The sequence below is a fragment of the Chelonoidis abingdonii genome, chromosome 1, assembly GCF_003597395.2.
Source record: "Chelonoidis abingdonii isolate Lonesome George chromosome 1, CheloAbing_2.0, whole genome shotgun sequence".
NCBI classification, from domain to species: Eukaryota; Metazoa; Chordata; order Testudines; family Testudinidae; genus Chelonoidis; species Chelonoidis abingdonii.
The window spans coordinates 370,126,451-370,138,454 of record NC_133769.1 but is presented as its reverse complement, the minus strand read 5'-3'; positions in this window follow the sequence as shown (position 1 = coordinate 370,138,454).

Here is a 12,004-nt window from a genome sequence, read left to right as displayed (position 1 = left end):
TATAAGTGGGCTACTGGAACAAACCATTCATGGATGAGACAAGAAAACCTGGAATTGATGGAATGCTACTACAACAGTAGACCTAATGAGAGGGGATATATGGTCAGGTGGATTGGCGAGTCGAGTTCTTCGTTTACATTCTTAGCATACAAGATTGGATATTGTCTCACTGGTAGAGGAGGTGGTGATGGTAGTTCAACTCCTGAAACCTGTACCCAGTCCTTGTTGATTACGTCTGTCGGGAGGGCGTTTAAGGCTAGTGCAGGAAGCGCTCCTGGTATATATGCCCCACTTTGATGGCCACTTTGTGCAGCTGCCTTGGTGACTTTCAAGTGTTGTCTTCCACAGTCCCATTGAGTTTTGGGAAGGTCTTACGGTCCTGTTGACTTTGTATAGTGCCAGGACATTCACAGATCCACATGGCGGCTTGAGTGTTCTGACTTTCTTGTGTCACATCCAGGCTGTGCTCAGTGGTCTGTCTAGATCCTTGAGCGGATGCTTTAGCTGGAGTAAATGGTGTTGTCCCAATGCTTTCTGAGCTGTGTCATGTGGTCCTGTACTGGCGCTATGATGCCTGTAGGACTATTTCCATGTTGTGGGGCGGAGGTTATTGGCGTTTAGTTGACAGGGTCTGTTTTCCCTCCTTGCAGGGTCTCTTCAATATCCACTGTCCTTCCTTCCTTGTGTTAAGGCGGTGGGGATGCCGTGCTATGAAGCTGGTTTCATTTTGTGCTTTGTAGAGATATATAGACCACTTCGCTGTTAGTTTCTTCTTTTATGCGTTAGGTGTAGACTGGGGTATGTATTGTCCAGCTTCTTCATGTTCTTGACCGTTGCTAGGTTCTTCTTTTGTGATGGTACTGGTTTCTTTTCTGAGAGATTGCTGTTCTAGGTCTGGCAGCCATTTGCCACTGGTGTATGAGTCTTTCTCCTTTTCTCCCATAATGTGTCTTCCAGTACTCTTCAGTTTCTGCTGCTGTATTGTGTTGTGCATGCAGTTGTGGAGTACACTTGCGAGTGGTTCTTTTGAGAACAGGAGGCATTTACTTCTTTTGGCCGTCTTCTTCTCTTGGGTATCTCCTTAGCCTGTAGCTGTTGCTGTTGAGCTTTGTTATAGATTCTCTAGGTTAAGACCTCCTGTATTTTTTTCACGTTAACGCCGGTCTTAATCTTTCTTAATCTCTGAGGTTTCACAGCTCACTAAATTCTCTTCTGCAGTCGCCTTGATCTTATTCCTCAACTCATTTTCCAGGGTGGGTCATTATGTTGTTTTCTTCTTGATCGTTGTTGGCCAGAGTAATTCCAGATTACAAGAGGGTGTAGCATTCCAGTTTCATGGGTTTGGTTATGGTGATTAAGTTGGGGATTGTTCATTTTCTAACATTTATTTCAAGATGTAAACTTTCACTGAGCCTTGGAATCGTCTCGAGATTGACTGTAGCTAGGTTTCCCAGATCTCTATTGCACATATCAGCTGGCTGTGCTCTTGCAAATGGAGGGGGGGCAGTTTGAAGTTTCAGTTCAGTTTGGGCTGGCACATTCATTGTTCTTATTCCAGTTTTCTTTGAGTTTGAGTGTATGTGTGGTGTTAGTCGTATCCCTCAAAGCTGTTGAGAGCAGGCTTCCTCTTTACTGTGTTTAAGGATTTGGGATATAGCCGTTTTTGACAGTGTGGATGTATGGTCTTATTGTCCATTCCACCAGGTCCTCATTTACATTTTCATCATGCTAAGAATGAACGAGACGTCGACTCGCTAATCCACCTGACGCGGACATCTACAGTGAGATATGGGGATATCATTTGGACTGGAGATAGTGTGGCCGGACGGTCAGTGAAAGAGAGGGAAGGTAGTCAAGACTGATGGGTGGACTACCAGCGGGCCACATAGCAGACATCTTCGCTCAGACCAGCTACAAGTACCTTCGGCGTCCCTACCCAGTCACATGGATAACCACGATATGATGGAGGCGAGGAGTGGCAGGCAAGGAAGACAGTAGTTCAACCGAATTGACAGTACCTGTAGACAAAGGATAGAAGAGCAGGTTCAGTGGTGCTGAGAACAAGGCCAGTTCAGTGGAGAAGAATCCATTCATCCCGCGGTACTTGGTCCACTGGATAGGCGACCGTCCTGGGGGGCTGGCTGCCAGCCTCTCACCCAATGCACGGAGGTTCCATCCCCAAGTACATCCCTGACTAGCTGTATACCATCCGGCTAGAATATGGAATGAGCTGGCAAAGCGGAGACTATGGGGTGCTGCCGATGATGAATGACCTGGAAGCTCACTCACAATGCACGGAAGGTTTCCCACCAACCAAGTCAACATCCCAGAGACTGTAGCTACCAGCGATAAGAAGTGTGTGGGCGCAGGGGTTGGGTGAGTGTCAAGAGCACTGTCCTATGGACAAACCCGGACATCCAGGCGTTAATATCAGTAAGATGGCCCCCCAAAAGATGAGCTGGCTGATGAGAATGCCCTGAGGCAACAGCAGACAGTGGGACTGCGAAGACCAAGCAGAAGAAGTGTCCTATGGGCAAGACAAGACCCTGCATGGGATTTGTACCATTGACAGATTAGCAACGAGATGCCCTGCCATTGGAAAAATCCTATCCAGTGGCTGGAAAGGGCTGAGACTAAAGACAGCACTGAGGCACTGATCATAGCCGCACAGGAACAGGCACTGAGCACATTGATCCATGCCCTGAGCAGGGTATACACACACTGCTCGAGAGGACCAGGTGCAGACTGGTGCAGAGAGGCCTCAGAGACGAGTCAACAGCCATTAGTGGCAGTGGTGTAGAGTATGCAGGCAGGACAGCATACACTGAACGGCACAAGACAAGTGGCTGGCATCTTGTGTACAAGAACATCTGCCACAGCGTATGGCTTAGACTCCGCCCCCCCCCCCAAAAAACCAAACAGATGGGAGATTCTACAGAAGGTTGTGGAGAATAGCAGGGCTAAGATTCTGTCGAAGGACTATCCAGCATCCAGAACGGACAGGTAGGTACTGGCCAATCACCAGCACATCGTGGTAATAGCAAGGACCCAGAAGACAGCTGGGGTGTGATAGATATAGCAGTGCCAATGTCAGCAACATCAGGAAGAAGGAATAGGAGAAGCTGGAGAATAGTGCAGGGCCTGAAAGAGGAACTCGAAGAGGATGTGGAAAGTGAAGCCACAAGTGGTCGCCCAGTGGTGGTAGGAGCACTTGGGGCTGTGACTCCTAAGCTGGGTGTGGTGGCTCCAACAGATCCCAGGAGACAACATCAGAGCTCTTCTGTCCAGAAGAGTGCTGTGCTAGGAACAGCTAAGATACTGCGCAGAACCTGTCAACTCCCAGGCCTCTGGTAGAGGACCCCGAGGTTGAGGATGACTCACATACCACCCATAGGGGTGGAGGGAATTTTTTTTTATATATATATATATTACACACACACACATATATTTGGTGTGGGATATGTATTACCAATTGATCCACTATTATTCATTATTATCATCTATCACAAGTTTTACATAGGAAACATATCTGGTATTCAAACCATCAAGAATATGATCATGTAATCCTTACATATATCAGTAGATATATACTTATTTACTACTCTAAATAAGGAATAAGATTAACTGTTATGCTTAAAAGACTATAGAGTCTTTTTCAGCGGGATAAGGCCATTGTGCCGATTTTTATTTAAAAATGACCGCAAATATCAAAATCAGCATGATTGCTTATATCACAGACACATACACGGATACATACCCCAAATGGTTTGCATGACCATTCTCCATTTCCCTTATCTTCGTATTTTGTATTAAAATTATTCAGATGGATACCTTTTGCACTTTAGGGTCATTAATATGCACTCTTCGGCCATCCAGAGAAGATGACATGGTGCGTGCCTTCTACTGCTTCTTCCCTCTATTTTGATTAGGCCCATCTGCTTCTGGTCTGTCTCTTCCTATTCTACTCACTCCACACAAAGAACAGCTAAACAATCTTTCTAACTATTAAAGCTAATAAAGAACCAATCATAACAAGCAGGCTTGTAACAGAAATATAGTGCTTTTCAAAACTAAAGATTTTCATATTACTAATTTAGCTTATAAACACCACAACTACTAAGTTAAACAAATCAACAATCTTACAGACACATAAAGGGTATGGGGTTATTCTCTCACACAAATACATTTTGTAATCTTGACCAAAAGCCAACTCATTAACCACAAGCTATGTATAAAGGGCACGTCTTCATGTCACCCAAAATTTATCAAAGGATTAGTCCCTACACTCACCGCTTACGAGTAATCAATCCCAGGTCCTAACATGTCAGGCCACGACATAAGGTACTAACACAAAATTTAGAAAATAAAATCTGCCCATCAGTCCTATGAGGGGAAATCTATGCTCGACTAAGGCTGGCGGATCAGGCTTAAGGTGCATGAATGCATGCTCAGCGTCGGCGCGTGTCTTGAACCGGATTGCTTCGGCTCACTGTCGTAAGTTGCTGATCCCTCTGCGATCGCTCGCTGCTTGTCGTTTCCCATCTTGCCTCCACTCCGGCTCTTTCGCTGGGTGGTTACTCATTTGGGATCGGTGCTGCAGGCGCGTGGTCAGGTCAAGGTGACCACTTAAAATCTTTAGCCATGGACTGCTCCCTTCAGTTCGCATCATATTAGCTTTCAGGAGTGTTCGGGCAAAATCTCCCTATTATCAAAACAAAACAATAAAGTGAGGGAATTGTCAGTAGAAAAAATCCTGAGCCTATAGAGCCTTGTAGCAGAGGCATGGTATGAAGGCTAAGGCTGGGCCTAAATTAGTCAAGGAACTTTGAGCTATATATAGTCAAAGTGAAAGTTGTTGACAAGAGAGCAGGCCTGGATCAGTTGCAACTCTGGCAAGAAGAGTGCTGATATTGCACGGAACCATCAACTTCCCAAAGGCAGTGATAGGCCAAAAGAATATATTCTGCAAACTAGCATTCCAAAAAGGTGTCACCAGAGGCTACCTCAATACCAAAACACAGCCCTCAGAAAAACCAGGAACAGCGCTGACAACATCTTTAAGTATTAGAGGTCAGGAATAAACCAGCTGATGGATAGTAATGTTTGATTGAAACATATTGTAGATCGAGGTAATGGGAACTGTCCCCTGGATACACCTGTAATAAGCCTCTGTCCCCAATCTGGACCTTGACGGCGTCCTAGACAAGGATCTGCGGGTGCTATAGCATGAACCATCTCAGCTGTAATTACCTGAGCTTGAGATCTTTATCTTCACTGCACCATCCAAAATTCCGGGTGTTTTGCCTCCTCTGGGTCTCCCCAACCGTTCCCCTGGATGAGACCCCAAAGACTCAGAGACTCTGAGTCTACAACAAAGGAGGTTGATGTAACCACTTCCCTTCCCCTCCTCTCCTCGCCAGCCCAGACTTTCCTCTCTCTTGGTCCTTACACCTGAATAGTACGCGGATGGTCAAATCTTCTTAATCATCACCAATACCACAAAGCCTGTCTCCTTTGATTCCACCAAAGAGACTCCAAACCCCAAAATCACAAGGAAGCAGGAGATGTATCTTATCTCTTTCCCCTGCCCACCCAACTCCTTGGTGCTACGAGATGAGCTACCCTCTGCGTTAGTATCTAGACACAAAGAGAATTCCCTCCCCTTTGTTCTTAGACCCTACCCAGAGGGAGCAAACTCAAACAAGTCTTTAAATAAGAAAGACTATCTATATAGAAAACAAGGATAAAAAGGTACCATTACAGGAGTATATAAACTCTTCTGCATCAAGGTGACAATACAGAGCTATTAGCTTATCCATGAGATAAATCATGAGTGTTAGAACCGTCTGAATTCAGACAAGAATATCCAATTTAGCTACCATTCTAGCATAGTATACGACAGCATGTAAATTACACTCCAAAACAACATAAAAGCACCTCATATTGTTTTTCAAGCCTGTAACTTACAAGTTTGGAAACACGGTAATGAAGATAGACGACGACTAGAAAGAAACTCCTTTTCATAGCTGAAGGACAAACAGAAAAGACTCAGAGTACCAAACATTCCCCCTTCCTGACTTTGAAAATCCAGTATATCCTGGCCAGTTTCCTGATTGGTCCTCTGGTCAGGTGTTTGGTTCCCTTTGTTAACCCTTTACAGGTAAAAGAAACATTAACCCTTAGCTATCTATTTATGACAACACCAATGGGTGGCAACCTGATAGGTCAGAGTGTGGCACCCTCATACATCAGAAGTAATATGTAACTTGTCTGTATCTCAATAAGATGTATTTCAGAGGCAATACTTGGACTGGCTGAGGGGAGAATGCAAAGTCCAACTATTCACTGAGCTGGTCCATTGTCACAAGCATACATGGGTCAGTGTGCCTGTAACCATAGAACTGGGGCATTAGCACCGTGCTCTGTCACCAAGAACCCTGACCTAGTTCCCTCACTGAAAACTGAGTCTGTGGATGTATTGGGTAGTTCACTGTCTGCTATCTGTGCAGAGCTGGGAAAGAACACTGAAAGAACACATACACACACACAGTCAAATGTCTGTCAACAGTCCAGTATATTCTTCACTTACGACTTACTGGGCATTTGCTAGAAAAAAAATTGCTAAATGCACAAGAGATGCAGAGAAGGCCTATAACAAACAGGGCCAGCTGGGAGTGTTCAAATTGGGTAGTTGAGTGTTCTTGTCACTACCAAGTTTACTGTTCAAATTACTGATTCAATGACAGGGAACATTTGAGGTAATGAGACATGTAGGTCCCATCAATTATGAAGTCAAGCATCCAGAGAAGAATAAGAAGACTCAGGTAAGAACATAACAATGGCCATACTAGGTCAGACCACTGGTGCATCTAGTCCAGTATCCTATCTTCTGAAAGGGGCCAATGTTATGTGCTTCAGAGGAAAAGAACATAACAGGGCTACTATCTAGGGATCAATCTCTTTTCGTCCAGTGCCATCATCTGGCAGTCAGGGTGTAGGGACACACCGAACATGTGAGTGCAACATTGAACATCTTGGGTAAGAGCCATTGATGGACATATTCTGCATGATCTTATCTAGTTCTCTTTGGACGCCGTTGTATTTTTGGCCTTCATACAATCCACTAGCAATGAGTTCCACATGTTGACTGTGTGTTGTGGACATTACTTCCTTTTCTTTGTTTTAAACCTCTTGCCTGTTATTTCTTGGTTGACACCTGATTCTTGTGTTATGTGAAAGAGTAAACAAGACTTCCATTTTCACACCATTCATGATTTTATAGATCACTATCATATCCCTTTTAGTTGTCTCCTTTCCAAGCTGAAAAGTCCCAGTTTTCTAAGTATCTCCTCAGATGGAAGCTGTTCTAACCCCCTAATCATTTTTGGTGCCTTTCTCTGTACCTTTTCCATTTCTGAGATTTTTTTTTTTTGTTGATTGATGCACCAAACTGCACACGTCTTCATGTGCTGTTATTCATGTATGGCATTATACATTTTCTTTTTTTATCTGTTCCCTTTCTATCTTGTCACTGAAATGCTGTTAGCCTTTGTGATGCTTGATATTTTCAGAAATTCCTTTATGACCCATAGATCTCTTTCTTGGTCTAAACGCTAATTTAGACCCCATTCTGTGGTTGTTCGTTGGATTTCTAATTGCTTTCCTCCTTCATTTGAAATCTTTAAAAGCATAGGAGGACCTCCTCTAACTCATGCTATCATGCCGCCCTAGCTTTTCATATTTGTATTATTTTGACTCATTGTGAATATATATGATCATGTTGTCCAGATAGTCTGACGGTCACTGGAAAAGCTATTGATTTCCAAAAAGGAAGACTTATTTCTTATTGTATGTCTACATTTTTTTGTATGTGAATATTAGCATATTATTCTTATCTGCTACTTGAATCATGTTACACTTGGGAGCGCCCCTAGGCAAACTTCCTCTCGAATCTGGTTGTGAAGGCCTATTCAGGGTACTGCGAACTTAGGAGAACATATCTTCATGTAAGCTTTTCTGCTCACCGATGCCTTCTGAGAACACCCCTATGACTTACTGACGCTCTGACCCGGCTTAAGGTTATGCGACAGACCAATTACATCTGAACTCCATTTTGTCGGTACTGATTTTCCCAGCTGACTGAATGATTTTGAAACAAGATTCACCTGTGTTACAACTATCTAGGTTGGGACTGATGAATCATCAAGTGGCCTCACTCCCAAAGAAATTCTGTATATACCAAGAACAATATTATGCGATGACATGTCATCCACCCTTATGGGCCCAATTGTGCATCACAGATGGAGACTGCTTAGCCTAACAAAATCAGACTGTAGAGTCTGTTTCATCTTTTACCACTGCTGTCCACCCCAGCAAGACCCTACCTCAAATACACACCACTGAAATGCCCCAGCGGCAAAATCAGAGCAACTCCACATGTTCCTTGAAATTTTGATCATTTGAGATGAACTTGCAGGTCATTTTGGCCCTAAGAGTGGGTAATAATCACATCAGTGTGAGAAGTCCCATTGCTACTAATTCTGATGCAGGATAGTAAGAACTCATTCTGAATTGATCTGCAAGATAACACAGATAAAAATTTATGTTATCTATGTTACAGATAGACATGAACTATTAAGAACGGAGCTTGAGTTATATATTCATTTGATTCCAAATGCATACTGGCAACATAACTTTGATACCGACCTGGGAGAACGAAACGCATTCTCATCACCTTTGCTGCTTAATGGGATCTTATTTTGTCTCCACAGGCAGCAGTGACCTTTCAGAGGATAATAACAGACTGGATCTCTGTGGCCGTCACTGCTACTCATCATCGAATATGTGTGTCCGTCTGTCTATGTGGCATTGCCCATCTTGACAGGCTGATCACAGAAAAAAAACCGATTATCATTTAGGCTGCCAACAGTCGCAACTTTATTGTGTGTCAATCTAACCCCTGGATGGCATTCATTCTTCACTCCAGGAGCGCTCTCGCGATTCTCCGGGTCTATTTTCTCTTTCCCACTGCTCATGAGCCGAGAATTGTCTTTGAACCTGGCCACCTCAGAGTCCACAGGGACGTACAGGGAACAAAAGGTCGATGCCCAGTACGCCGCACGTTCAGAATGTGAATATGCACTATTTCAGGCTGCTGTCATCCTCTCGCATCAGAAGTTCCTCACTCGCTGAGCCAGATTTCTTTCTCTATTAAAGTATGCTTAGGACTCAGAATGGTTCAGGTTGAAAATCAGGAACCACTCTGGGCAGGATTTGCCAGCACAGCAACTTAACTGTTAGTATTGTCAGAACACCAACAGATTCACTTGATAAAATTGGAACACAAGTATGAAACTCGCATAGCGAAATTGTTTTGAAGATCAGTTTGTTGTTTCCTACTGTGTCCTTCTATCTCTCGATCTGTCTCAGCAACTTTCTCTTTTGGGCTTTGTGGTTGTTCCAATTTCTCTCCAATTTCTCCACATCTTTCTTGAAATGCAGTGCCCAGAACTGGAGACAATACTCCAGTTGAGGCCTGGCCAGCGCAGAGTAGTATACTAAGATGGGTGAATTCGAGTGCCTGGTATTAAATGAGGATATTAATGTAACAAGCATCACAGAAAAATCGTGGAAGGATTGTAATCAGTGGGATGTGGTAATACCAGAGTATGAAATATAGAGGAATGACAGAGAGTCAAATATAGTAAAAATCTTAAAGGAATCAAATGTCCATGTTTGAATAATAGTACATCAGTAGGAATATACTACCAACCACCTGACTAGGATGTGATGGTGATTGTGAAATGCTCATGGAGATTTTAGAGGCTCTAGAAATAGAACACACATTAATAATGGGGGATTTCAACTATCCCCATATTGAATGGCTAGGTCATCTCAGGTTGTGATGCAGAAATAACATTTCTAGACACCATAAATTACTGCTTCTTGGAGCTGCTAGTCCTGGACCACACAAGGGAAGAGGCAATTCTTGATTCAATCAAAAATGTGCACAGAAGCTGGTCCAAGAGATGAATATACCTGAAGCACTGGGTAATAGCAACCATATAACATCCACAGTAGCATTTAATTTCAGAAAGGGGAACAACAGAAAAATGATGAAGCTAGTTAAATGGAAATTGAAAGGAACAGTCACAAGACTGAAATGCCTGCAAACTGCATGGAAACTTTTAAAAAACACCATAATAGAGGCTCAGATTAAATGTATTCCCCAAATAAAAACAAAACAAAACAGTAAGAGGACCAAAAAAACTTCCTCTATGGCTAAACAACAAAATAAAAAAAAGCAGTTAGAGGCAAAAAGGCATCATATTACATTTTGAAGGCAAAACTACCGAGGAAAATAGAAAAAATACAAACTCTGACAAATGGAGTGAAAAAGTATAAGCAGGCAAGCCAAAAACTAAAATGAACTAGCAAAAGAGACACAAACTAATAGCAAAAAAATTCTTAAGTACATCAGAAAGAGGAAAGCTGCTAAGTGATCACTGTGGCCACTGGCTGCTCGAGCAAGGAAGAGAAGGCCATTGCAGAGAAGCTAAATGATTTATTTTAATTAGTCTTCACTGCAGAGGATGTAAGGGAGATTCCCACACCTGAGCTATTTTTTTATGGGATACATCTGTGGAACTATCAACAGAGGAGATTTGGGAACAAGTTGATAAATTAAACGGTAATATGTCACCAAGACCAGATGATATTCGCCCAAGAGTTCTGAAAGATATCAAATTGCAGAACTACTAAGAGTGGTATGTAACTTATCACTTAAATCAGCCTCCGTGTCAGATGATTGGAAGATGGCTAATATGATGCTGATTTTTAAATAAGGGCTCCAGTTACAAGCTGGTAAGCCTAGCTTCAACACCAGGCAAACTGGTGAAAAGAACAGAATTATTAGATAAGTAGATGACCATGATACGTTGGGAAAGACTCAACATGGTTTTGTAAAGGGAAATCACACCTTACGGATCTATTAGAATTCTTTGAGGGGCTCAAACACGTGGAGAAGGGTGATCCAGTTGACATACTGTACTTGAACTTTCAGAAAGTCTTTGACAAGGTTCCTTACCAAAGGTTCTTAAGCAAGTAAGTAGTCATGGGATAAGAGGGAAGGTCCTCTCATGAGTCAGTAATAGGTTAAAGGATAGGAAACAAATGATAGGAATATATGGTCAGTGGTGTCTCCCTAGGGATCTGTACTGGGACCAGCGCTATTCAACATATTCATAAAAGATCTGGAAAAAAGGTGTAAACAATGAGGTGGCAAAGACTGCAGGTGATACAAAGCTACTCAAGGGAATTAAGTCCAAAGCAGACTGCATATTGTTACAAAGGAATCACACAAAACTGGGTGACTGGGCAATAAAATGGCAGATGAAATTCAGTGTAGATAAATGCAAAGTAATGCACATGGGAAAATATAATTCCAGCTATACATACAAAATGATGGTGTCCAAATTAGCTGTTACCTCTCAAGGAAGAGATGTTGGAGTCGTTGTGGACAGTTCTCTGAAAACATCCACTCAATGTGCAGCAGCAGTCTAAAAAGCGAACAGAATGCTAGGAACGATTAGGAAAGGGGTAGATAATAAAACAGTATATATCATAATGTCACTAAATCCATTGTACACCCACATCTTAATTACTGTGTACAGATTTAGTCACCCCATCTCAAAAATATATATTAGAATTGGAAAAGGTACAGGGAAGGGTAACAAAGATTTCTAGGGGTATGGCACAGCTTCTGTTTGAGGAGAGATTAAAAAGACTGGGACAGTTTAGCTTAGCTAAGGGGAGATATTGTAGAGGTCTGTGAAATCATGGATGGTGTGGAGAAAGTGACTAGAAAGTGAATTTTTACACCTTCACGAAATAAGCAAAAGGAATTACTTCTTCACACAACGCACAGTCAACTTGGGGGACGAGTTGCCAGGTGATGTTGTGAAGTCAAAAATATAATCCATCAATGGCTATTAGCCATCATGGT